Source organism: Haliotis asinina, chromosome 14, assembly GCF_037392515.1.
Source record: "Haliotis asinina isolate JCU_RB_2024 chromosome 14, JCU_Hal_asi_v2, whole genome shotgun sequence".
Taxonomy (NCBI): Eukaryota; Metazoa; Mollusca; class Gastropoda; order Lepetellida; family Haliotidae; genus Haliotis; species Haliotis asinina.
In genome coordinates, this window is record NC_090293.1 from 4017010 (window position 1) to 4042933 (window position 25924).

The following is a 25924-nucleotide window of genomic DNA, read 5'->3' on the forward strand; positions in this document are numbered from 1 at the left end:
CACATGCAAATCGGCCACCAAGCAAACGTTTCAGTTGCATCAACATGAAAGAATTATCAGCTTGAAAGCAAATTCTGGAACTTTGGAGAGGTAAAGAAGAGAATAAGATGAAATACCCGAGTTGCGATTGACCTACTTAATGCTTGTTCAGTTCAATATGCAACATGTGGCAAGTTTCCATATCCGAATGTATTTGACTGCTTGAAGAGTAGCTGAGTAGTTTGCAGTGAAAATGTTCAACTGTTTATCAGCTGCCCCGGTGGCACAATCGGTTAGCGCGCCGTACTTATAGTCAGTACCTTCCCCATGATCAGCATGGGATGAGGAATGCGGAGGTTGTGAGTTCGAGCCTCACCCGGGGCATGCTTCCTTTTCTTTATTTTTCTGACATTTTCCCAAACACTCTCACTCCCATTACACCCACCAGCGTCATGGAAGTAAGTATGTGACAGATGAAAATACATCTTGTAAATGGCAACTGACACATTTTGAAATATGTGAAGTTTAGAATATCCCACGCCAATGGTGTTTACACAGACAGATCGTAACTGCAATCGACCACCCCGGGACCCACAGCTGTTAAAAGCATGGCAAATTGCCCCCACTTATCAGATGCCTCCATAGCTCAGTGGTTAGAGCACTGGTCTTGTAAACCAGGGGTCGTGAGTTCGATCCTCACTGGGGGCTAGATGTCTTTTCTCGCTGTTTTAACATTTTGGGGTCTTTTTTGCAGTTGAGCTGATAAACCCTCTTCATCAGGCACCATGGTGAAGTCTTGTGCAAGCAACTAAGGTAACTCAGTTCTAAGGGTGCCGGTCTCCTAAACCAAGGGTCGGGACATCGATGATCATTTGGGACTATCAAATAGGTTTCTTTCAAAACATGCAATAATTTGGTCCTCATTCGGAAGAAACCTTTGTGCATTTTGAGGCCAACTATTCGTCACATGACTGGAAACAGCTGTGAGTTCACCACAGTGGCATTAGGGACAAATGCATGTGTGAGTTTAACGTGGCCTTTGTTACCCAAGCGCAAGTGCCTTTGAGGGTCTGAAATCTATAACCAAGCCTTTATAATTAAATGCCTCTACTCGACTCAACTAAGTAGTACAATTCATATATTTTAAGTGAAGAAAATGTATCTTTCGCACTCAATATTTGTCAGAAGACACCCATAAAAACGAACGGTATTGTTTGAATGTGTTTTTGCAATCTATTTGTGTTTTCTACTGCAAGAGATCTTAGTCTAAGAGATAAGAGCGAAAATAGGAATTGATAGGTTGCGGTTAATGGCCTACTGCCTTCATAGCTCAGTGGATAGAACACTGGTCTTGTAAACCAGTTGTCGTGAGCTCGATTCTCACTGGAGGCTCATTTTTTCTACTGATTTCTATCACCGAGGTGTCAGGATGCCATTGTGCTACCCAGACGGTGAACGTCCCCTCACATGCAAATCGGCCACCAAGCAAACGTTTCAGTTGCATCAACATGAAAGAATTATCAGCTTGAAAGCAAATTCTGGAACTTTGGAGAGGTAAAGAAGAGAATAAGATGAAATACCCGAGTTGCGATTGACCTACTTAATGCTTGTTCAGTTCAATATGCAACATGTGGCAATTTTCCATATCCGAATGTATTTGACTGCTTGAAGAGTAGCTGAGTAGTTTGCAGTGAAAATGTTCAACTGTTTATCAGCTGCCCCGGTGGCACAATCGGTTAGCGCGCCGTACTTATAGTCAGTACCTTCCCCATGATCAGCATGGGATGAGGAATGCGGAGGTTGTGAGTTCGAGCCTCACCCGGGGCATGCTTCCTTTTCTTTATTTTTCTGACATTTTCCCAAACACTCTCACTCCCATTACACCCACCAGCGTCATGGAAGTAAGTATGTGACAGATGAAAATACATCTTGTAAATGGCAACTGACACATTTTGAAATATGTGAAGTTTAGAATATCCCACGCCAATGGTGTTTACACAGACAGATCGTAACTGCAATCGACCACCCCGGGACCCACAGCTGTTAAAAGCATGGCAAATTGCCCCCACTTATCAGATGCCTCCATAGCTCAGTGGTTAGAGCACTGGTCTTGTAAACCAGGGGTCGTGAGTTCGATCCTCACTGGGGGCTAGATGTCTTTTCTCGCTGTTTTAAGATTTTGGGGTCTTTTTTGCAGTTGAGCTGATAAACCCTCTTCATCAGGCACCATGGTGAAGTCTTGTGCAAGCAACTAAGGTAACTCAGTTCTAAGGGTGCCGGTCTCCTAAACCAAGGGTCGGGACATCGATGATCATTTGGGACTATCAAATAGGTTTCTTTCAAAACATGCAATAATTTGGTCCTCATTCGGAAGAAACCTTTGTGCATTTTGAGGCCAACTATTCGTCACATGACTGGAAACAGCTGTGAGTTCACCACAGTGGCATTAGGGACAAATGCATGTGTGAGTTTAACGTGGCCTTTGTTACCCAAGCGCAAGTGCCTTTGAGGGTCTGAAATCTATAACCAAGCCTTTATAATTAAATGCCTCTACTCGACTCAACTAAGTAGTACAATTCATATATTTTAAGTGAAGAAAATGTATCTTTCGCACTCAATATTTGTCAGAAGACACCCATAAAAACGAACGGTATTGTTTGAATGTGTTTTTGCAATCTATTTGTGTTTTCTACTGCAAGAGATCTTAGTCTAAGAGATAAGAGCGAAAATAGGAATTGATAGGTTGCGGTTAATGGCCTACTGCCTTCATAGCTCAGTGGCTAGAACACTGGTCTTGTAAACCAGTTGTCGTGAGCTCGATTCTCACTGGAGGCTCATTTTTTCTACTGATTTCTATCACCGAGGTGTCAGGATGCCATTGTGCTACCCAGACGGTGAACGTCCCCTCACATGCAAATCGGCCACCAAGCAAACGTTTCAGTTGCATCAACATGAAAGAATTATCAGCTTGAAAGCAAATTCTGGAACTTTGGAGAGGTAAAGAAGAGAATAAGATGAAATACCCGAGTTGCGATTGACCTACTTAATGCTTGTTCAGTTCAATATGCAACATGTGGCAATTTTCCATATCCGAATGTATTTGACTGCTTGAAGAGTAGCTGAGTAGTTTGCAGTGAAAATGTTCAACTGTTTATCAGCTGCCCCGGTGGCACAATCGGTTAGCGCGCCGTACTTATAGTCAGTACCTTCCCCATGATCAGCATGGGATGAGGAATGCGGAGGTTGTGAGTTCGAGCCTCACCCGGGGCATGCTTCCTTTTCTTTATTTTTCTGACATTTTCCCAAACACTCTCACTCCCATTACACCCACCAGCGTCATGGAAGTAAGTATGTGACAGATGAAAATACATCTTGTAAATGGCAACTGACACATTTTGAAATATGTGAAGTTTAGAATATCCCACGCCAATGGTGTTTACACAGACAGATCGTAACTGCAATCGACCACCCCGGGACCCACAGCTGTTAAAAGCATGGCAAATTGCCCCCACTTATCAGATGCCTCCATAGCTCAGTGGTTAGAGCACTGGTCTTGTAAACCAGGGGTCGTGAGTTCGATCCTCACTGGGGGCTAGATGTCTTTTCTCGCTGTTTTAAGATTTTGGGGTCTTTTTTGCAGTTGAGCTGATAAACCCTCTTCATCAGGCACCATGGTGAAGTCTTGTGCAAGCAACTAAGGTAACTCAGTTCTAAGGGTGCCGGTCTCCTAAACCAAGGGTCGGGACATCGATGATCATTTGGGACTATCAAATAGGTTTCTTTCAAAACATGCAATAATTTGGTCCTCATTCGGAAGAAACCTTTGTGCATTTTGAGGCCAACTATTCGTCACATGACTGGAAACAGCTGTGAGTTCACCACAGTGGCATTAGGGACAAATGCATGTGTGAGTTTAACGTGGCCTTTGTTACCCAAGCGCAAGTGCCTTTGAGGGTCTGAAATCTATAACCAAGCCTTTATAATTAAATGCCTCTACTCGACTCAACTAAGTAGTACAATTCATATATTTTAAGTGAAGAAAATGTATCTTTCGCACTCAATATTTGTCAGAAGACACCCATAAAAACGAACGGTATTGTTTGAATGTGTTTTTGCAATCTATTTGTGTTTTCTACTGCAAGAGATCTTAGTCTAAGAGATAAGAGCGAAAATAGGAATTGATACGTTGCGGTTAATGGCCTACTGCCTTCATAGCTCAGTGGCTAGAACACTGGTCTTGTAAACCAGTTGTCGTGAGCTCGATTCTCACTGGAGGCTCATTTTTTCTACTGATTTCTATCACCGAGGTGTCAGGATGCCATTGTGCTACCCAGACGGTGAACGTCCCCTCACATGCAAATCGGCCACCAAGCAAACGTTTCAGTTGCATCAACATGAAAGAATTATCAGCTTGAAAGCAAATTCTGGAACTTTGGAGAGGTAAAGAAGAGAATAAGATGAAATACCCGAGTTGCGATTGACCTACTTAATGCTTGTTCAGTTCAATATGCAACATGTGGCAATTTTCCATATCCGAATGTATTTGACTGCTTGAAGAGTAGCTGAGTAGTTTGCAGTGAAAATGTTCAACTGTTTATCAGCTGCCCCGGTGGCACAATCGGTTAGCGCGCCGTACTTATAGTCAGTACCTTCCCCATGATCAGCATGGGATGAGGAATGCGGAGGTTGTGAGTTCGAGCCTCACCCGGGGCATGCTTCCTTTTCTTTATTTTTCTGACATTTTCCCAAACACTCTCACTCCCATTACACCCACCAGCGTCATGGAAGTAAGTATGTGACAGATGAAAATACATCTTGTAAATGGCAACTGACACATTTTGAAATATGTGAAGTTTAGAATATCCCACGCCAATGGTGTTTACACAGACAGATCGTAACTGCAATCGACCACCCCGGGACCCACAGCTGTTAAAAGCATGGCAAATTGCCCCCACTTATCAGATGCCTCCATAGCTCAGTGGTTAGAGCACTGGTCTTGTAAACCAGGGGTCGTGAGTTCGATCCTCACTGGGGGCTAGATGTCTTTTCTCGCTGTTTTAAGATTTTGGGGTCTTTTTTGCAGTTGAGCTGATAAACCCTCTTCATCAGGCACCATGGTGAAGTCTTGTGCAAGCAACTAAGGTAACTCAGTTCTAAGGGTGCCGGTCTCCTAAACCAAGGGTCGGGACATCGATGATCATTTGGGACTATCAAATAGGTTTCTTTCAAAACATGCAATAATTTGGTCCTCATTCGGAAGAAACCTTTGTGCATTTTGAGGCCAACTATTCGTCACATGACTGGAAACAGCTGTGAGTTCACCACAGTGGCATTAGGGACAAATGCATGTGTGAGTTTAACGTGGCCTTTGTTACCCAAGCGCAAGTGCCTTTGAGGGTCTGAAATCTATAACCAAGCCTTTATAATTAAATGCCTCTACTCGACTCAACTAAGTAGTACAATTCATATATTTTAAGTGAAGAAAATGTATCTTTCGCACTCAATATTTGTCAGAAGACACCCATAAAAACGAACGGTATTGTTTGAATGTGTTTTTGCAATCTATTTGTGTTTTCTACTGCAAGAGATCTTAGTCTAAGAGATAAGAGCGAAAATAGGAATTGATAGGTTGCGGTTAATGGCCTACTGCCTTCATAGCTCAGTGGATAGAACACTGGTCTTGTAAACCAGTTGTCGTGAGCTCGATTCTCACTGGAGGCTCATTTTTTCTACTGATTTCTATCACCGAGGTGTCAGGATGCCATTGTGCTACCCAGACGGTGAACGTCCCCTCACATGCAAATCGGCCACCAAGCAAACGTTTCAGTTGCATCAACATGAAAGAATTATCAGCTTGAAAGCAAATTCTGGAACTTTGGAGAGGTAAAGAAGAGAATAAGATGAAATACCCGAGTTGCGATTGACCTACTTAATGCTTGTTCAGTTCAATATGCAACATGTGGCAATTTTCCATATCCGAATGTATTTGACTGCTTGAAGAGTAGCTGAGTAGTTTGCAGTGAAAATGTTCAACTGTTTATCAGCTGCCCCGGTGGCACAATCGGTTAGCGCGCCGTACTTATAGTCAGTACCTTCCCCATGATCAGCATGGGATGAGGAATGCGGAGGTTGTGAGTTCGAGCCTCACCCGGGGCATGCTTCCTTTTCTTTATTTTTCTGACATTTTCCCAAACACTCTCACTCCCATTACACCCACCAGCGTCATGGAAGTAAGTATGTGACAGATGAAAATACATCTTGTAAATGGCAACTGACACATTTTGAAATATGTGAAGTTTAGAATATCCCACGCCAATGGTGTTTACACAGACAGATCGTAACTGCAATCGACCACCCCGGGACCCACAGCTGTTAAAAGCATGGCAAATTGCCCCCACTTATCAGATGCCTCCATAGCTCAGTGGTTAGAGCACTGGTCTTGTAAACCAGGGGTCGTGAGTTCGATCCTCACTGGGGGCTAGATGTCTTTTCTCACTGTTTTAACATTTTGGGGTCTTTTTTGCAGTTGAGCTGATAAACCCTCTTCATCAGGCACCATGGTGAAGTCTTGTGCAAGCAACTAAGGTAACTCAGTTCTAAGGGTGCCGGTCTCCTAAACCAAGGGTCGGGACATCGATGATCATTTGGGACTATCAAATAGGTTTCTTTCAAAACATGCAATAATTTGGTCCTCATTCGGAAGAAACCTTTGTGCATTTTGAGGCCAACTATTCGTCACATGACTGGAAACAGCTGTAAGTTCACCACAATGGCATTAGGGACAAATGCATGTGTGAGTTTAACGTGGCCTTTGTTACCCAAGCGCAAGTGCCTTTGAGGGTCTGAAGTCCATACCCAAGCCTTTATAATTAAATGCCTCTACTCGACTCAACTGAAGTTGTACAATTCATATATTTTAAGTGAACAAAATGTATCTTTCGCACTCAATATTTGTCAGAAGACACCCATAAAAACGAACGGTATTGTTTGAATGTGCTGTTGCAATCTCTTTGTGTTTTCTACTGAAAGAGATCTTAGTCTAAGAGATAAGAGCGAAAATAGGAATTGATACGTTGCGGTTGATGGCCTACTGCCTTCATAGCTCAGTGGATAGAACACTGGTCTTGTAAACCAGTTGTCGTGAGCTCGATTCTCACTGGAGGCTCATTTTTTCTACTGCTTTCTATCACCGAGGTGTCAGGATGCCATTGTGCTACCCAGACGGTGAACGTCCCCTCACATGCAAATCGGCCACCAAGCAAACGTTTCAGTTGCATCAACATGAAAGAATTATCAGCTTGAAAGCAAATTCTGGAACTTTGGAGAGGTAAAGAAGAGAATAAGATGAAATACCCGAGTTGCGATTGACCTACTTAATGCTTGTTCAGTTCAATATGCAACATGTGGCAATTTTCCATATCCGAATGTATTTGACTGCTTGAAGAGTAGCTGAGTAGTTTGCAGTGAAAATGTTCAACTGTTTATCAGCTGCCCCGGTGGCACAATCGGTTAGCGCGCCGTACTTATAGTCAGTACCTTCCCCATGATCAGCATGGGATGAGGAATGCGGAGGTTGTGAGTTCGAGCCTCACCCGGGGCATGCTTCCTTTTCTTTATTTTTCTGACATTTTCCCAAACACTCTCACTCCCATTACACCCACCAGCGTCATGGAAGTAAGTATGTGACAGATGAAAATACATCTTGTAAATGGCAACTGACACATTTTGAAATATGTGAAGTTTAGAATATCCCACGCCAATGGTGTTTACACAGACAGATCGTAACTGCAATCGACCACCCCGGGACCCACAGCTGTTAAAAGCATGGCAAATTGCCCCCACTTATCAGATGCCTCCATAGCTCAGTGGTTAGAGCACTGGTCTTGTAAACCAGGGGTCGTGAGTTCGATCCTCACTGGGGGCTAGATGTCTTTTCTCACTGTTTTAACATTTTGGGGTCTTTTTTGCAGTTGAGCTGATAAACCCTCTTCATCAGGCACCATGGTGAAGTCTTGTGCAAGCAACTAAGGTAACTCAGTTCTAAGGGTGCCGGTCTCCTAAACCAAGGGTCGGGACATCGATGATCATTTGGGACTATCAAATAGGTTTCTTTCAAAACATGCAATAATTTGGTCCTCATTCGGAAGAAACCTTTGTGCATTTTGAGGCCAACTATTCGTCACATGACTGGAAACAGCTGTAAGTTCACCACAATGGCATTAGGGACAAATGCATGTGTGAGTTTAACGTGGCCTTTGTTACCCAAGCGCAAGTGCCTTTGAGGGTCTGAAGTCCATACCCAAGCCTTTATAATTAAATGCCTCTACTCGACTCAACTGAAGTTGTACAATTCATATATTTTAAGTGAACAAAATGTATCTTTCGCACTCAATATTTGTCAGAAGACACCCATAAAAACGAACGGTATTGTTTGAATGTGCTGTTGCAATCTCTTTGTGTTTTCTACTGAAAGAGATCTTAGTCTAAGAGATAAGAGCGAAAATAGGAATTGATAGGTTGCGGTTAATGGCCTACTGCCTTCATAGCTCAGTGGATAGAACACTGGTCTTGTAAACCAGTTGTCGTGAGCTCGATTCTCACTGGAGGCTCATTTTTTCTACTGCTTTCTATCACCGAGGTGTCAGGATGCCATTGTGCTACCCAGACGGTGAACGTCCCCTCACATGCAAATCGGCCGCCAAGCAAACGTTTCAGTTGCATCAACATGAAAGAATTATCAGCTTGAAAGCAAATTCTGGAACTTTGGAGAGGTAAAGAAGAGAATAAGATGAAATACCCGAGTTGCGATTGACCTACTTAATGCTTGTTCAGTTCAATATGCAACATGTGGCAATTTTCCATATCCGAATGTATTTGACTGCTTGAAGAGTAGCTGAGTAGTTTGCAGTGAAAATGTTCAGCTGTTTATCAGCTGCCCCGGTGGCACAATCGGTTAGCGCGCCGTACTTATAGTCAGTACCTTCCCCATGATCAGCATGGGATGAGGAATGCGGAGGTTGTGAGTTCGAGCCTCACCCGGGGCATGCTTCCTTTTCTTTATTTTTCTGACATTTTCCCATACACTCTCACTCCCATTACACCCACCAGCGTCATGGAAGTAAGTATGTGACAGATGAAAATACATCTTGTAAATGGCAACTGACACATTTTGAAATATGTGAAGTTTAGAATATCCCACGCCAATGGTGTTTACACAGACAGATCGTAACTGCAATCGACCACCCCGGGACCCACAGCTGTTAAAAGCATGGCAAGTTGCCCCCACTTATCAGATGCCTCCATAGCTCAGTGGTTAGAGCACTGGTCTTGTAAACCAGGGGTCGTGAGTTCGATCCTCACTGGGGGCTAGATGTCTTTTCTCGCTGTTTTAAGATTTTGGGGTCTTTTTTGCAGTTGAGCTGATAAACCCTCTTCATCAGGCACCATGGTGAAGTCTTGTGCAAGCAACTAAGGTAACTCAGTTCTAAGGGTGCCGGTCTCCTAAACCAAGGGTCGGGACATCGATGATCATTTGGGACTATCAAATAGGTTTCTTTCAAAACATGCAATAATTTGGTCCTCATTCGGAAGAAACCTTTGTGCATTTTGAGGCCAACTATTCGTCACATGACTGGAAACAGCTGTAAGTTCACCACAATGGCATTAGGGACAAATGCATGTGTGAGTTTAACGTGGCCTTTGTTACCCAAGCGCAAGTGCCTTTGAGGGTCTGAAGTCCATACCCAAGCCTTTATAATTAAATGCCTCTACTCGACTCAACTGAAGTTGTACAATTCATATATTTTAAGTGAACAAAATGTATCTTTCGCACTCAATATTTGTCAGAAGACACCCATAAAAACGAACGGTATTGTTTGAATGTGCTGTTGCAATCTCTTTGTGTTTTCTACTGAAAGAGATCTTAGTCTAAGAGATAAGAGCGAAAATAGGAATTGATAGGTTGCGGTTAATGGCCTACTGCCTTCATAGCTCAGTGGATAGAACACTGGTCTTGTAAACCAGTTGTCGTGAGCTCGATTCTCACTGGAGGCTCATTTTTTCTACTGCTTTCTATCACCGAGGTGTCAGGATGCCATTGTGCTACCCAGACGGTGAACGTCCCCTCACATGCAAATCGGCCGCCAAACAAACGTTTCAGTTGCATCAACATGAAAGAATTATCAGCTTGAAAGCAAATTCTGGAACTTTGGAGAGGTAAAGAAGAGAATAAGATGAAATACCCGAGTTGCGATTGACCTACTTAATGCTTGTTCAGTTCAATATGCAACATGTGGCAATTTTCCATATCCGAATGTATTTGACTGCTTGAAGAGTAGCTGAGTAGTTTGCAGTGAAAATGTTCAACTGTTTATCAGCTGCCCCGGTGGCACAATCGGTTAGCGCGCCGTACTTATAGTCAGTACCTTCCCCATGATCAGCATGGGATGAGGAATGCGGAGGTTGTGAGTTCGAGCCTCACCCGGGGCATGCTTCCTTTTCTTTATTTTTCTGACATTTTCCCATACACTCTCACTCCCATTACACCCACCAGCGTCATGGAAGTAAGTATGTGACAGATGAAAATACATCTTGTAAATGGCAACTGACACATTTTGAAATATGTGAAGTTTAGAATATCCCACGCCAATGGTGTTTACACAGACAGATCGTAACTGCAATCGACCACCCCGGGACCCACAGCTGTTAAAAGCATGGCAAATTGCCCCCACTTATCAGATGCCTCCATAGCTCAGTGGTTAGAGCACTGGTCTTGTAAACCAGGGGTCGTGAGTTCGATCCTCACTGGGGGCTAGATGTCTTTTCTCGCTGTTTTAAGATTTTGGGGTCTTTTTTGCAGTTGAGCTGATAAACCCTCTTCATCAGGCACCATGGTGAAGTCTTGTGCAAGCAACTAAGGTAACTCAGTTCTAAGGGTGCCGGTCTCCTAAACCAAGGGTCGGGACATCGATGATCATTTGGGACTATCAAATAGGTTTCTTTCAAAACATGCAATAATTTGGTCCTCATTCGGAAGAAACCTTTGTGCATTTTGAGGCCAACTATTCGTCACATGACTGGAAACAGCTGTGAGTTCACCACAGTGGCATTAGGGACAAATGCATGTGTGAGTTTAACGTGGCCTTTGTTACCCACGCGCAAGTGCCTTTGAGGGTCTGAAGTCCATACCCAAGCCTTTATAATTAAATGCCTCTACTCGACTCAACTGAAGTTGTACAATTCATATATTTTAAGTGAACAAAATGTATCTTTCGCACTCAATATTTGTCAGAAGACACCCATAAAAACGAACGGTATTGTTTGAATGTGCTGTTGCAATCTCTTTGTGTTTTCTACTGCAAGAGATCTTAGTCTAAGAGATAAGAGCGAAAATAGGAATTGATACGTTGCGGTTGATGGCCTACTGCCTTCATAGCTCAGTGGATAGAACACTGGTCTTGTAAACCAGTTGTCGTGAGCTCGATTCTCACTGGAGGCTCATTTTTTCTACTGATTTCTATCACCGAGGTGTCAGGATGCCATTGTGCTACCCAGGCGGTGAACGTCCCCTCACATGCAAATCGGCCGCCAAACAAACGTTTCAGTTGCATCAACATGAAAGAATTATCAGCTTGAAAGCAAATTATGGAACTTTGGAGAGGTAAAGAAGAGAATAAGATGAAATACCCGAGTCGTGATTGACCTACTTAATGTTTGTTCAGTTCAATATGCAACATGTGGCAATTTTCCATATCCGAATGTATTTGACTGCTTGAAGAGTAGCTGAGTAGTTTGCAGTGAAAATGTTCAACTGTTTATCAGCTGCCCCGGTGGCACAATCGGTTAGCGCGCCGTACTTATAGTCAGTACCTTCCCCATGATCAGCATGGGATGAGGAACAGCAAAAATAAGCTGGTTTCCGGAACACTGAAACCGAGAAGAAACATCATGGAAACCAACATTTCCAGTTGGTTTCCAGGGAGTTTCCTATAGTTTCATTGTGGTTTCCATGCAACTGAAACTGCACCATTTCAGGATGGTTTCCAGTTCGTTTCATTACCCACTCCTCCAAGCGGGATCCAGTTGGTTTCCATGTACGAGTTTATTGTAGGTTTCAACCTGGTTTCCATGTATGAGTTTATTGTAGGTTTCAACCTGGTTTCCATGTATGAGTTTATTGCAGGTTTCAACCTGGTTTCCATGTATGAGTTTACTGTAGGTTTCAACCTGGTTTCCATGTAGGAGTTTATTGCAGGTTTCAACCTGGTTTCCGTGTTGTAGTTTCCAACCTAGTTTAATACCTAGTTTCCATGAACTGAAACTTGCTCCTGTCGGCCCTTTACCCGGTCCTCTGGAAAAGATGTTGTTTCATGTGTCACATGTAGCAAATCAGGTATTTTATACAATTGCATAGTGGTAAATGGCTTCAGGATGACAAACAACAGAATATAACACAAATTCATTAAACGTTTATTTATATTCAACAATATGTTTGTAAACAAATAATATTCGGAATATTCCTAGTTTGAAAAATGTTAGCTCTTTCCCCAAGAGAGGAAGAACTGTGTGCTTCTTCTCCTCCGGCCAGTCAATCGTTTCACAGCCTTCCTGCTTTCCAGCTTCTGAAATTTAGAAAACAAACTATCAGTACAAACAAGCATTCGTCTCCGATATCCATGGCTAGAGAAAAGAAAACTGTCAAACATTGCTTGAGGTGAAATACACTGAACCCCCATGTCCGATAAGCGAAGAGATCAAAAAGTATAAACTGAGCATTTGATATCAAAAGTTTCAATCGCAGAACATCTTATTGATATATGACAGAGTGCAGAGACATGAAGAAATGCGCCTTTGAAAGCCATAATTTATTTTCTGAATGTTACTTACAATGCACATTATGAGTATAGAACTACGATTTATCCGTTATTGTGAAAAGACATGTTTTCTTTACCAATAATGTGGAGTCATTCAGGCAGACAAGCTATGAATATGGGGTCACAAGCATACGCTGCAGCATAATGTGCTGCATAATATTTAAAACTTTTTAAGCTGTAATTTTCAAAGGATAAATTGCACATTTTAAACAGTGTTCATTTTGAAATTCCTTGAATGTACATAGAAAGAATCCAAATTAACTTGATATTTTAAAGGTTTCCTTAAAATTTTTAATCTCTGCAAGATGTCAAATGACTAGAATACGTTTACTTACTCTGAACTTTTTGCCGTTCTTTGCATGCAAGCCTTGGGCCTCTGTTTTCCCCACACCTTCATAAGTGATCCATCTTGTTCATCCAAACCCATCAAAAAGCTTCTGAAAGAAGACATGTGCATGATGCATAACTATAAGTGAAACATGTTTCCAGTTGGAGGTTACAAAAATAGTGACATGCGCCATGCATTTTTACTGATTCCTAGGATTTACATTATTTGGTTCTGTTGTATGTGCATTATGTACTGGACGGTTCAGGTTATACAAACCTTTTGTATGTCAATATGAGTTGGTCCAGACTGCCGTCTCCAGTTTTTCCAACACTGCCCTCCTTTATGCTGGAAACGTAGAAATGCATCGATTAAAAAAAGTCAGGAACTTGTCATATTGCACTCTTGAAAACAATAAAGTGTCGAATAAAAAGAATAAATGTCAATTTGCAAAGTGTAGAATATGCTAGATGAAAAGAATCCAGGTCAGCAAATTCATGTACTATTTTGGGTTGGCAATCCATCACTGTATACCCATATGTTCTTTATATACTCTTCATAACCTTTTCTGTGGGACTAACACAATCCACATTTCTTCATTCAGAGTTCGTTAAATCTTGATATGATAAGCATAACACTACTTACATCAGATGGCAAATCTAAATTAAATCATAAATCAATAATATAAAACTCTTCAATATTAGTTTGAAAACATTGTGAAACTTCAATTTTGAAATTTCCCTCAAACAATGCGCCAAATCTGGTCAGAGAATGCCTAACCTAAAAATGCAAAATGACACACTATTCCCGACTACATTGTTTTCAAACGTGCAAATATCAAAAGCAATATGAAAAGGATTTCTTAAATAAATATTCGTATTTATAAATACGTTTGAAGTTATTTTGAGTCGTAACAAGCACATTAGCAATAATATACCAGAGATATTTGTGATTTATTTTTTTCTTGCAAAGATAATTCATTAACACATTGAACCATTTTAATCGTGTGTGAGCTGATCCAAATCACAGTAATATTGAGTTCTTGAATTAACCGAGTGCTGAGTGAAGGAAGCCATACATCTCTCTTGCTAAGAATTCGACACGCATTTGTTTACCGAGGTCCATCAAGTCTAAAATTTCATATGTATTGTAGTAGTTACTTATTTACGTTAAACATTACGAATAACATGTGCTATTGCTTATTTCAAGAAAATAACACTGTACCTGACCAGATCGTGGAATGTTCTTTTCTCCCGCGGCGATCGACGACTGCTGCTGTTCTCAATTTTTCACGTATCCGAATCTCAAAAGCTTCCATTGTAAATGTCATTGCCAGTCTCTTGAATCAGATAACACGGGCAAACGTAGGAATACTGCACTGTGTTGACTTCCTTGTCGTCGTTACTGGACATACCGGGTGAGAACTGCTTTCAAAATAGTCGTCTCAAAACTTGGGATCAAGTGACAAAATGGCGGCAACTGTGCGTAGGGGCATTGTGGGTAATAAGAAATACCTGATCCTTTTTCGATTGGCAGGCACGAAATCCTTCTCTGACCCAATTTGGATGTGATTTTAAGACAAAGACTGAAAACGACCACTTCAGTACATAAAACTGTTGCTTTCATAAAATGTCACGAGTTCGCGTGCCCATGGATTACCGGTTCATAACTTCCGGGTTTGTCTGTCAACACCTGACTCAGGTAAGTTCTATTGTTTTTACAGCTAGCTAATTTTGATAATAGGAGCCTGTTAAGTGGGGACTGCCCCAGTGAAGCCGACACACGAACCCCGACACACTAATGACCTGACACTGATTAGTTGTCAAGTATTTGAACTCAGTGTCACAGTATGCCAACTATAAATGCTTTTAACGCTAAACTGTACCGCACTGCCTCAGTTTATTGTATAATTCACGTATATTCTGCATAAATATCATCATGTAAGTACCGAACTGACAATTGTTTTAATGACTTATACTAATCTTCCTAAATGCTTATACTCTTTCACATTCCCAGGAGTTGGCAGTCTATAGCCTGTTTTTTTTATATATATATTGCATCATTTACCTTTTAATTATTAATATATATCTGAACTATTGCTAAAGTGGCTTTAATTTTTTTTTTTATACAATATATTTACTGAAAGGAATACAAGCCCGTACACAACTCAATGATCCAATAAGTTATAATTAATATATAATAAAAGTTTGAGCAATGTTTCTATGCAGAGTCAACTCACCTTTTATTCTTGTAATGTTTTATTATTTCTTTTCAGATAAAGAAAGCGTCTGATACTCAATTTGACACAGCAGACAACCGAAACCTGGACTTGCCCCATTCATCCCAATCTAGAGAAACGGAACTAAGTGTGCCTAGCACCATTTGCATGTTTAGTGCGGTTATTGTGAAGTTTGTGTGAATGGTAGTTGGAATATGATGCTTCATTACATTACGAATAAACAAGAATGTGAAGGAAAAAAGTGTATAGTTTGTTCTTGTATCATCAGTTTGAAGCCACATTTAATATTGTGATATCCACAGAATGATGCGTCAACAATTTACTTTTGTCTTGTTCATCTAAGCAAAGCACCGAATCTACTATTCCTTCCCCAGGCACATTCAGATGGATAGTGAATGGACACCAAGTGGATGTCAGGATGGTAAACAATTACACATTTTATGTTACTTAGTTCAAAACAGCGCAATGGAAACCAGCATGAAACTACATTTTCTACTTTTATGTTGGTTTCCATTTAGTGAGATCTGAGAGTTGCAAATTCCAGGTATGGAAACCAACAAGAAACCCACGAACTTAGTTTCATTTTGGTTTCCATTTACAGACATACCAAAATCACATTTCCAAAATGGAATCTAGTTGGAAACTCAGTTAGTGAGTTTCAGAGAATGGAAACCAAATGGATTCCGCAATTACCCACATTACGGATGGTTTCCAGGTTTCTGAAAACCAAGTAATTTTTGCAGTGTGAAGTCCATACCCAAGCCTTTATAATTAAATGCCTCTACTCGACTCAACTGAAGTTGTACAATTCATATATTTTAAGTGAACAAAATGTATCTTTCGCACTCAATATTTGTCAGAAGACACCCATAAAAACGAACGGTATTGTTTGAATGTGCTGTTGCAATCTCTTTGTGTTTTCTACTGCAAGAGATCTTAGTCTAAGAGATAAGAGCGAAAATAGGAATTGATGCGTTGCGGTTGATGGCCTACTGCCTTCATAGCTCAGTGGATAGAACACTGGTCTTGTAAACCAGTTGTCGTGAGCTCGATTCTCACTGGAGGCTCATTTTTTCTACTGATTTCTATCACCGAGGTGTCAGGATGCCATTGTGCTACCCAGACGGTGAACGTCCCCTCACATGCAAATCGGCCGCCAAACAAACGTTTCAGTTGCATCAACATGAAAGAATTATCAGCTTGAAAGCAAATTCTGGAACTTTGGAGAGGTAAAGAAGAGAATAAGATGAAATACCCGAGTCGCGATTGACCTACTTAATGTTTGTTCAGTTCAATATGCAACATGTGGCAATTTTCCATATCCGAATGTATTTGACTGCTTGAAGAGTAGCTGAGTAGTTTGCAGTGAAAATGTTCAGCTGTTTATCAGCTGCCCCGGAGGCACAATCGGTTAGCGCGCCGTACTTATAGTCAGTACCTTCCCCATGATAAGCATGGGATGAGGAATGCGGAGGTTGTGAGTTCGAGCCTCACCCGGGGCATGCTTCCTTTTCTTTATTTTTCTGACATTTTCCCAAACACTCTCACTCCCATTACACCCACCAGCGTCATGGAAGTAAGTATGTGACAGATGAAAATACATCTTGTAAATGGCAACTGACACATTTTGAAATATGTGAAGTTTAGAATATCCCACGCCAATGGTGTTTACACAGACAGATCGTAACTGCAATCGACCACCCCGGGACCCACAGCTGTTAAAAGCATGGCAAGTTGCCCCCACTTATCAGATGCCTCCATAGCTCAGTGGTTAGAGCACTGGTCTTGTAAACCAGGGGTCGTGAGTTCGATCCTCACTGGGGGCTAGATGTCTTTTCTCGCTGTTTTAAGATTTTGGGGTCTTTTTTGCAGTTGAGCTGATAAACCCTCTTCATCAGGCACCATGGTGAAGTCTTGTGCAAGCAACTAAGGTAACTCAGTTCTAAGGGTGCCGGTCTCCTAAACCAAGGGTCGGGACATCGATGATCATTTGGGACTATCAAATAGGTTTCTTTCAAAACATGCAATAATTTGGTCCTCATTCGGAAGAAACCTTTGTGCATTTTGAGGCCAACTATTCGTCACATGACTGGAAACAGCTGTGAGTTCATCACAGTGGCATTAGGGACAAATGCATGTGTGAGTTTAACGTGGCCTTTGTTACCCACGCGCAAGTGCCTTTGAGGGTCTGAAGTCCATACCCAAGCCTTTATAATTAAATGCCTCTACTCGACTCAACTGAAGTTGTACAATTCATATATTTTAAGTGAACAAAATGTATCTTTTGCACTCAATATTTGTCAGAAGACACCCATAAAACGAACGGTATTGTTTGAATGTGCTGTTGCAATCTATTTGTGTTTTCTACTGCAAGAGATCTTAGTCTAAGAGATAAGAGCGAGTAGTATAGGGAATGGGGGTTCTGGCTCACTTTCAAGAAATGTCTCTACAAAGCCTTATTTACTAAATAAGGCTTTGGTTGGGTCATTAGATCTTGCTACTATTACCCCTACTACAAAAAAGTTGGCGGTAATTACTGTGCCTTGGTAGGAGGTAACACTGTGCCGTACGGTACGATCAATAATTCTTCTCTTACAAACCCCCTACCCGGCCCATCCCTCAAGTAGTATAAGTTAGGTTCGTCGGCTTTTATATCCACTTTATCTATGTTGTAAGTTTTGACTGACCATATAGGATCGGTGGCTCGCTTACGGCTATCGCCCCTATGTTATGTTTATATCGATGAAACAGTTTAACGTGAACCGCCTACGATCTCTTTGGTGTTCATAATAAAGGCTTGCTGGGCTTTTTGTATTCCATGTTCTATGTACTTTTTTTTCTCGTCCTCGCTGATAGCAGACTTACGAGACTTGGATCGAATATCTTGTTTCATTTCGTTATATTTTTTGAGTTCAGATAGGATTGAACGAAACTCCTCTTCTGAGATCTTACTGTCAGATAGTGCCGTGGAAATTCGCTCACTCACTGTGTTTAGCTTTGCTTCAGCCAGAACCTTTATCTCGTCGTGTTTCAATGCCTTACGATTAAGTCTGCGTGATACTAACTTAAGCGCCAACCCTACCAACCCTGTCACCCCAGCCGTTATTTCAATACCTAGCACTATAGGTGTAGCCACGATGGTGGTTAACAACCCAACGCCTGCCGCCCCTAGTCCCATGCTGGTTGCCATAAGGGTAGTGTCAGCCCCATCCACGATATTGAAAGCTCTATTGTACTTTTTACATAGTGCTTTCCGCGTGTCACGGTCTTGTTCTAGTTGACGTTTTACATCACATAACTGCCTCAAGCGGAACCCATCTACGGTTTCCAACGTCTTCGCTACTTCCTCTACGACTGGGTACAGGCCCATCCTATAATGTATATTTTGAAAGATATTTTAATTGGGGTTCAGTTAATATTCTATCAATGTATTTGAAGTCTACAAGTTCTAGACTACTAGTCAGGGCAATAGGTGAGAGGCTAATAGAATTTCCTGTTGTAATAGAAACCCCAGGGGAGCTTATTAAACGTTTTATATAACCAGTGGGGGTATTCCGTTGTATAACAATACGGCAATAATCGGTTGTGTGATCCCAGCGTATTGACACCCCGGGTAAAATTTGGTGTACTATTGGGTAGTCTCTATCGGATAAACCCGTAAAGAAGACTTCTATGATGAGGGTGAAAGGGGAGGATATTCTATCAATATTACTGCTAAATATTAATTTATTGTTTGGATAAGCAAATAACCCCTTTTTGCCGTGACCAATAGATTGTCTGTGTACTAATTCCCTCTCCGGAATGAAATCCCCTGCCCAGATACCATTGTTCTTAATCTTAGAGACAACCCCATTATTTAATGTGATATAAGGTGAGGTGAATGTTAAGTTGATCAGCCATTTGGGCTCTTTTAAATCTGGTAACGGCACCCGTCTGTACACGTTGTCTTTGAAGTGTAGGATGTATAATTCATCTTCCTCACCAGGCTGATCGAATCCCTCCGTGTCTCCTAGGTCGTTAAGCGTAGTGTTGGGATGATGACTAGTCATTATTATACTATTATGATATAATTTCCAACTGGTTTTCTGATAATAATTCAGGGGTTAACTTAATACCCATGAAGTGTATGTTGTCAGGCAGGAAGATATTGATTAGTGATATCTTATTTTCCATGATCACGTTGACCCCCTGCAGACTGGTCTTGGAGTCGACACCCACCCGCACGTAAACGTTGCAAACTTGATACTGGTGTCGTTTCACCCACCCGAGTTTGATCCCCTTCACGATCTCGACATCATTCACCGATGGTTCCCCTAGGTAGACTTTGATGAACAGTGTTGAGTTTGCCGGTAGACTCTCTAGTATCTTGACCACGCCTTCGAATTCAGACACCAACTGCAATTTCACGTTTTGTATGGCCGGTTTACTCGATAGCATGTGGGCTGCTATAGTGTTGACTGGGCTGACGACTATGCTACGTCTCTGAGTTGGGACGTAAGCCACGAGCAGGGTTCCATTGTTCACGACTTTGTTTAGGTGGTTGTCTTTGTTATCCGTGAACACGTAAGGGGAGACGAGTCTAATATTGAGAAACCATTTGTTATCGGGTAACAACACCCACTTGTCATCTTCGGTGAAGACGAGCATATATGGTTTGTTTTTGACGACGGTAGTGCTCTCAACATCGTCTAAGTCGAACAGTTTACCTCCGAACGATGGGTATATTACCCAACTATTATCACCGGTGTTGACAAGGGAGTACTTAGTGTTTACTGTTGCTCTTGTGGTATCTATCATATCACTTAGGGTTCCACCGGAGGGGATTTCAACGCGTTTGTAAATGTTGTTTTTCAGTTGCAAGGCATACGATTTACCATCTACTCCGGGAGCGTCGAAACCGCGTGTGTCTCCGAGGTCGGAGATCCCGATATTGACACATTTTTTCACTCCGGGCCCTTGTGCGCTGGTCATGTTACGTGAAGCGTTAAGCTGAGGTATCCTATATTTACAGGATTATGATTTATATCTAACACCGATATTGTCAGCTCAGGTATGTTGCCCTGGGTTAATCTCTTATACTGCCGTGGTGAAAATGACTCGGTTCTACCGTCGTTGAATTTCTCAGTTTTCACCGGCACTGCTCTCAATATAGTGGAAGGGTGACCTCCTTGAATGTTATACGTTGTGCTCACCTGACTGAGATGAATGTACAGCTCTCGGTACGGTACTAGGTCGGGTAACTTCGTGCCTGTGACGGTTGTTGTTGGTTTTATCTCGTCAGGAGACATACCGAGTATCCTCGCTAATGGTCGGCCGAGCCTCAAAGGGTTTATTCCATTGTTGATTAACACCACTGTGCCGTTCGAGTCGTTCATCTTGAGTTCGGCTCCGAGGGGTTTGAAGACCTCGTCGTTTAGAGAGCACACGCTGTAGTAGCCGTCAGTTATCTGACTGCGAGTTCCACTGACGAACAGCTTATTGTTGCTGATATTAATGTTAGTCCATTGCGGTAGGTAGGTGATATCGCAGAGTGCGACTTCGAGTTGACCTGACGTGTTATCGATCGCGTGCGTCAGCTGAACGGCCTCACCGCTCGTTATTCCTGGAAGTGTTATGTACATATTACATATATATTTATTATATAATAGTTTTAAAATGTATTCCCCTGGTGTGTTGTACCCTAAACTGGACGTAGATTTCTCCACCATGAAGATCGTGGTTGCTCCTGGGTTGTATTTCAATGCCAAGTTTATAGATATGCCTGATAAGTATAAGCTTTCGGTGACTAACATTGAGGCAGTCCACGCTTGGTTCAACAACCCTATGCAGTTCTGGCAGAACCAATTCAACTTTGCCGTGTGGTGCGCTACAACGGGGTGTGGTGTGACATTGACCGACACTCGGCGTGGGCCGCTGAGTCAGTCTGTGTTCAAGTTCCACGTGTACTACCAGGTCAGACGTATCCTTAAAGAGATCAGCGCCCCCCTCCCACAGGACAAAGCGTGGGACGCAACAAACAACCCGTACGATAGACGGGCCTACGAACGTATTTGCAACGAATTCGAAATAAACCCGAAGACGGATTGGCGTTTGCCGGGGCTGAACCACGGGTTGGGTATTCCTTACGCTCATGGGCTCTCACCAAAGGCATTTGACAAACATATACTAATAAAATTTATGCAACGAAAAATGTTTAGTACGGAACGTTTTTCCCATGCATTAGCTGATCTTGTTCCTAAACCTAACAAATCTGGACCAAAACCAGTGAAAGATGCCAGTGATGATTTACTGACACTAGGTATACTTAGGCAGGACTTTGCTTTGTCGAGTAATGAATGGAGGGATGATCGTATGGACTTTAAAAAAGGTGGTGTTGGTTTCACAATCCAGAAAGTGGAGCAGTCAACCACAGACGGGTGGAAAATGTTCATGCTGGACACGTCGAAAGGATTCACTCGTGCAGGGGTAGTCAGGTTGAACGACTCGATTCGAACGTACGTGTGGGCGCTGTTGGGTGCGCAGTCGATGACGTGTTCCAACATCATCGGTAAGGGAACTGCTTACGACGCTCAGACACAATTCGTTTCCAACGTTGAGGATGCTATCAATTCTCCAGTTGATCTCCCGCGGGCTATCGAACGCTACCAAAACGTGTTAGAATACGCCAGGTCGAAAGTCGACTACGTGTTCGGCGTGGGGTTGTACATGGCTCCGAGTGATATGCAACTGAGAGTAAAAAAAGTGGTGGGTTATAACAACGAAATAGTCATAGCCACGAAGAATCAAAAGTTGGGTATCAACCCCGATATTAACACCACCTATATCCCACACATCCCACCACGTGAAAAGGGTATAGTTGCGTCGCCCCCGGAGTCTAAAGTTCATGTGCCCCCCACACACCCTAATATACATGTGGGGGTACCCCCCTATCAGCAGCATATTGATAGTAAAACGGCCCTGGTGGTTGGTGGGGTAACTTTGGGACTTATTTGGTTAAAGATTTCTTAGCCGCTACGTACACCAGACCCGCCACGGCGACGATGGCTGCCCACAGGTTTTGACTGAGCCACATGGCAGTTTTAGACAGAGCGCTCAACAACCACGAGACGATGCTACCCAGGATGCCGGGAAGGGCTTCGGCGGCTTTACCAGCCAGTTTAGCTAGGCCTTCCCCGAGTTTTTTTATCCAGTCTTTAACACCCCCACCACCGCTGGGAGTTCCCCCTCCGCCGGCAGGCCCCACAGGGGTTCCCCCCGTCAGTGACACCACGAGGGTTGATATAATGAAACCCAATGCAGTCAGAATGCTGGCGATGGTGATCCCTTGCTCCCGGAACAATATCCTAATCCTGTTGGCTAAAGTTGTATCCTCGTTCAGTATTCTATCGATTGTTTCCCGAATACGACTGATCTGGGATCGAAGCTGTTCACGATTCGAGGAAGCGGATTCCAATCGTGTACGTCTCTCGTCTTCTAAATCGCGTAGTCGTTCATTGATACGGCGTTTCATATCATCGTTTTCAGTTTCGTTGAGTTTGGTTTTTTCCCTAGCGATGTGCTCGTCGATTTCGTTCAGTTTCCCCATGTTGTTCACGAGTTCTCCACGCACGCGTTTCACGGCTTCGTCTAAGCCACGCAGTTCCCTTACCGGAAAGTCAAACCCCGGTAACGGTTTGTCCCAGTAGGTGCTCAACAGTTTTTCTATGCTGTCCGAGGCTTCTGTAGCACGCTGTGGTGTCATTTCATCTCTAGTGGTGAGGTGGGATCTGGTAGCTTGCAGATCTTCTTTAACGGCCTTAGGTATTGCACCACCGTAATCATTCATGTTTAGATTTTTACGGATAAATTCGACACCATGGCGGCTGGCTAGAGTTGACAAGGCCAGTGGTTTTTTATTGCTCTTGTTAAAGAGGTCAACCCCTGGGTCAGACTTAAGGCGTAGAACACCCTTTGTATCAATAAAAAAATCCTTATGGTATCGACCCTGTGGTTCAACGTAGTTTTTATCTCTTCTTAAACTTTCGAAATAATCATTTACCGTTGTTTCCAAGAGTTCTTGGTTCAATGGTGAACTAGTAAATGAGGTCTCCTGCTCATCATATGCCTGGGCACTAGCGCCCGGCATCTCATCCATAGGTATGTCTTCATCCATTAGTATTAAAAATATATTTCTTTTATATAACAATGTACGGTAGAAAATTAGATCCTTTCAGAAAATTGAGAGAGCCATTAGGTGCCAGAGCCGTGCGACAGTCGGTGACCATCACCAACAATCCCAGCAAGATAGACCAGAACCAAACTCTGCTGGTTAGATTTCCAAACCTTGGTGAGAATGACCTCATTGTACCAGGCACTGTTCGACTGGCGTTCAATATCACGTTGACCTCCGACAACGACAAACGCGAGCTAGTGCGGAACGTGGGTCGAGCTATCATCAAGAAAACGACCGTCAAGATCAGCGGTAACGAGGTGCTGAGCATCGACGACAGCGACGTGTTTCACTGCTACAAGGATCTCTGGAAAAGCGATGGAGAACGAGTCAATGATGTGTACCAGGGTATCAGCAAATCAACCCGGGCGCGCATAGGGTATGTCTTCACGCAAGACCAACAAGACAAGCTATCGGCCGGTGAAAAGGCCATCGCTCTAGCATACGGGAATCGATTCTGCGTGCCGCTCGACTTCGAGTTGCTCACGGGACACGCGCCGTTTTACCAGGCCGCGCTGGGTGATAGGCTCGAATACGAGCTCACGTTTAACGACTATAGCAAAGTAGTGCGTACGCCGAACGGTGATGAGGCCAGTTATGCCATAGACAACATCTCTCTGGAGTTCGACATGGTCACTAGCCCGGAGCTGGCCAGGCAGGTTCGAAGTCAGTACTCTGGGAAGATGGCTATACTATACGATCGCGTACTGAGACATAGATCAGTCGTGCGAGATAAGAGCGACACTGTGTGGAATATCAACCTGAACGTGCCGGCGAGATCGATGAAAGGTATCCTGGTCGTCCCAGTGGAGGATTACGAGCCATTCCAGAGGGACAGCGAGAAGTTTTTCAACCCCGAGATTGAAAAGGTGGAAGTTACCATCGAGGGCGTGCCCAACCAGCTGTTCAGTCATGGTATGAGACCACATCAGCAGTGGGATGAGATAAAAAAGCTACCAGTGGGGGATTACATAACAAAGGACCTGGACCTAAGCTCCGTGCAGATCGGTGAATACCTGACCACCAAGTACGCCCTATGGTTGGACATGCGATCCACGGATGATGATAAACTGCACGGTAGCGGGCGCCGTATAGATAACGGCAGCGAAGGGATAACCATCCAGATTACTAAGAAGGCTCAAACCGCTGGTAAGTTGAAATTATATCTGTACGTTATTATGGACGCGCAACTTAATATAGACAATGGGAGATTCGTGCAAGCCATCTACTGATGGGGGAGACCCCCACACCCCCCTGGGGTTACCCACTGACCCACACTGCGCTATCATATGCGGGCAGACTGGCTGTGGGAAGACCGTTTTCGTGTTGGATATGTTGGAGGGTTACTACAAGGATGTGTTCGATAACATCGTTATCATGTGCCCTACTCTGGGCATGAATAAAACATACGCGCGACCTTGGGTAATGACGGACCCTGACGTACACAAAATCGACCCTGGAACACGCCTGCAGGACTGGTTGAAAGCTCTTCACGAGAAATTTAAAGGGGAACCGACGCTGTTCATACTGGACGACTGCAGCGCTAATCGCGAGATAACAAAAAAGAGAGACATGCTATCGTACCTGGCCTTCTCCGGCAGGCATGCAAATCACAGCGTCTGGGTGCTAACGCAGAAGTTCAACTCGGTGTTGAAAGACCTCAGGGAGCAGACGCGATGGGTGGCCTTATTTCACTGCAAGGACAGGGATTCGTTCGAGGAGTGTTTGAGAGAGAACGATGTGATGAGTAAATTAGAACGGGAACGGGTGAAGAAACAGCTCGCTGAAACTAAACACGCTAAGCTCGTTCTAAAAACCGACCAACCAGTAGCATATATAGTTTGCTAAGCAAAGCTAAGCAAAAGCTAAGCAAAGCTAAGCAAAGCTAAGCAAATGCTAAGCATAGCTATGATATTTGAAGTATTTGTCGTGTGCAACTTAACTTTCATTTCTCTGTGTTTTGTCTGCATCGGGTATTATATAGTTAAAACTAAATCTTACTTGTTATATTATAAGATGGAGTGTGAGGAATTGCTCGAACAGTTGGGGGGTACCCCCAGTGGGGGTGTGGGGGATTCCCCCAAGCGAGAGAAACTGGTGGCGTTGGCTGTTGGTGGCAAAGCCAAACATTACTTTGGAGACTACACTCCGGATAAAATTCACAAAATGTCAGCCGAAGAAATCGATAAGCTGTACGCTAGATACGAGTCCCGGCTCGGAGCAGAAATGACAAAGACAATAGGATCGGCTATGACCCAGATATACACCGGTATTGTATCACACTTCCTTCCCATTCCACC

General features: G+C 43.1%; 27 non-coding genes across 27 annotated transcripts; all 27 read left to right on the forward strand.

The window, feature by feature from the left end:
• The first annotated feature begins 253 nt into the window (after positions 1–253).
• On the forward strand, positions 254–363 carry Trnai-uau (transfer RNA isoleucine (anticodon UAU)). Its single transcript has 2 exons — positions 254–291; positions 328–363. It is a non-coding gene; the product is annotated as a tRNA-Ile (tRNA).
• A 251-nt stretch (positions 364–614) lies between these two features.
• On the forward strand, positions 615–687 carry Trnat-ugu (transfer RNA threonine (anticodon UGU)). The gene has a single exon. It is a non-coding gene; the product is annotated as a tRNA-Thr (tRNA).
• A 611-nt stretch (positions 688–1298) lies between these two features.
• Positions 1299–1371, forward strand: Trnat-ugu (transfer RNA threonine (anticodon UGU)). Its single transcript has one exon. It is a non-coding gene; the product is annotated as a tRNA-Thr (tRNA).
• A 325-nt stretch (positions 1372–1696) lies between these two features.
• On the forward strand, positions 1697–1806 carry Trnai-uau (transfer RNA isoleucine (anticodon UAU)). The gene is made up of 2 exons: positions 1697–1734; positions 1771–1806. It is a non-coding gene; the product is annotated as a tRNA-Ile (tRNA).
• Positions 1807–2057: 251 nt separating this feature from the next.
• Trnat-ugu (transfer RNA threonine (anticodon UGU)) lies at positions 2058–2130 on the forward strand. Its single transcript has one exon. It is a non-coding gene; the product is annotated as a tRNA-Thr (tRNA).
• Positions 2131–2741: 611 nt separating this feature from the next.
• Trnat-ugu (transfer RNA threonine (anticodon UGU)) lies at positions 2742–2814 on the forward strand. The gene has a single exon. It is a non-coding gene; the product is annotated as a tRNA-Thr (tRNA).
• A 325-nt stretch (positions 2815–3139) lies between these two features.
• On the forward strand, positions 3140–3249 carry Trnai-uau (transfer RNA isoleucine (anticodon UAU)). The gene is made up of 2 exons: positions 3140–3177; positions 3214–3249. It is a non-coding gene; the product is annotated as a tRNA-Ile (tRNA).
• Positions 3250–3500: 251 nt separating this feature from the next.
• Trnat-ugu (transfer RNA threonine (anticodon UGU)) lies at positions 3501–3573 on the forward strand. Its single transcript has one exon. It is a non-coding gene; the product is annotated as a tRNA-Thr (tRNA).
• Positions 3574–4184: 611 nt separating this feature from the next.
• Trnat-ugu (transfer RNA threonine (anticodon UGU)) lies at positions 4185–4257 on the forward strand. Its single transcript has one exon. It is a non-coding gene; the product is annotated as a tRNA-Thr (tRNA).
• Positions 4258–4582: 325 nt separating this feature from the next.
• Trnai-uau (transfer RNA isoleucine (anticodon UAU)) lies at positions 4583–4692 on the forward strand. The gene is made up of 2 exons: positions 4583–4620; positions 4657–4692. It is a non-coding gene; the product is annotated as a tRNA-Ile (tRNA).
• Positions 4693–4943: 251 nt separating this feature from the next.
• Positions 4944–5016, forward strand: Trnat-ugu (transfer RNA threonine (anticodon UGU)). The gene has a single exon. It is a non-coding gene; the product is annotated as a tRNA-Thr (tRNA).
• Positions 5017–5627: 611 nt separating this feature from the next.
• Positions 5628–5700, forward strand: Trnat-ugu (transfer RNA threonine (anticodon UGU)). Its single transcript has one exon. It is a non-coding gene; the product is annotated as a tRNA-Thr (tRNA).
• A 325-nt stretch (positions 5701–6025) lies between these two features.
• Trnai-uau (transfer RNA isoleucine (anticodon UAU)) lies at positions 6026–6135 on the forward strand. Its single transcript has 2 exons — positions 6026–6063; positions 6100–6135. It is a non-coding gene; the product is annotated as a tRNA-Ile (tRNA).
• A 251-nt stretch (positions 6136–6386) lies between these two features.
• On the forward strand, positions 6387–6459 carry Trnat-ugu (transfer RNA threonine (anticodon UGU)). Its single transcript has one exon. It is a non-coding gene; the product is annotated as a tRNA-Thr (tRNA).
• Positions 6460–7071: 612 nt separating this feature from the next.
• Trnat-ugu (transfer RNA threonine (anticodon UGU)) lies at positions 7072–7144 on the forward strand. The gene has a single exon. It is a non-coding gene; the product is annotated as a tRNA-Thr (tRNA).
• Positions 7145–7469: 325 nt separating this feature from the next.
• Positions 7470–7579, forward strand: Trnai-uau (transfer RNA isoleucine (anticodon UAU)). Its single transcript has 2 exons — positions 7470–7507; positions 7544–7579. It is a non-coding gene; the product is annotated as a tRNA-Ile (tRNA).
• Positions 7580–7830: 251 nt separating this feature from the next.
• Trnat-ugu (transfer RNA threonine (anticodon UGU)) lies at positions 7831–7903 on the forward strand. Its single transcript has one exon. It is a non-coding gene; the product is annotated as a tRNA-Thr (tRNA).
• A 612-nt stretch (positions 7904–8515) lies between these two features.
• Positions 8516–8588, forward strand: Trnat-ugu (transfer RNA threonine (anticodon UGU)). Its single transcript has one exon. It is a non-coding gene; the product is annotated as a tRNA-Thr (tRNA).
• A 325-nt stretch (positions 8589–8913) lies between these two features.
• On the forward strand, positions 8914–9023 carry Trnai-uau (transfer RNA isoleucine (anticodon UAU)). Its single transcript has 2 exons — positions 8914–8951; positions 8988–9023. It is a non-coding gene; the product is annotated as a tRNA-Ile (tRNA).
• Positions 9024–9274: 251 nt separating this feature from the next.
• On the forward strand, positions 9275–9347 carry Trnat-ugu (transfer RNA threonine (anticodon UGU)). The gene has a single exon. It is a non-coding gene; the product is annotated as a tRNA-Thr (tRNA).
• Positions 9348–9959: 612 nt separating this feature from the next.
• Positions 9960–10032, forward strand: Trnat-ugu (transfer RNA threonine (anticodon UGU)). The gene has a single exon. It is a non-coding gene; the product is annotated as a tRNA-Thr (tRNA).
• A 325-nt stretch (positions 10033–10357) lies between these two features.
• On the forward strand, positions 10358–10467 carry Trnai-uau (transfer RNA isoleucine (anticodon UAU)). Its single transcript has 2 exons — positions 10358–10395; positions 10432–10467. It is a non-coding gene; the product is annotated as a tRNA-Ile (tRNA).
• Positions 10468–10718: 251 nt separating this feature from the next.
• On the forward strand, positions 10719–10791 carry Trnat-ugu (transfer RNA threonine (anticodon UGU)). Its single transcript has one exon. It is a non-coding gene; the product is annotated as a tRNA-Thr (tRNA).
• A 612-nt stretch (positions 10792–11403) lies between these two features.
• Positions 11404–11476, forward strand: Trnat-ugu (transfer RNA threonine (anticodon UGU)). The gene has a single exon. It is a non-coding gene; the product is annotated as a tRNA-Thr (tRNA).
• Positions 11477–16409: 4933 nt separating this feature from the next.
• Positions 16410–16482, forward strand: Trnat-ugu (transfer RNA threonine (anticodon UGU)). The gene has a single exon. It is a non-coding gene; the product is annotated as a tRNA-Thr (tRNA).
• A 325-nt stretch (positions 16483–16807) lies between these two features.
• On the forward strand, positions 16808–16917 carry Trnai-uau (transfer RNA isoleucine (anticodon UAU)). The gene is made up of 2 exons: positions 16808–16845; positions 16882–16917. It is a non-coding gene; the product is annotated as a tRNA-Ile (tRNA).
• A 251-nt stretch (positions 16918–17168) lies between these two features.
• Positions 17169–17241, forward strand: Trnat-ugu (transfer RNA threonine (anticodon UGU)). The gene has a single exon. It is a non-coding gene; the product is annotated as a tRNA-Thr (tRNA).
• Positions 17242–25924: the final 8683 nt, after the last annotated feature.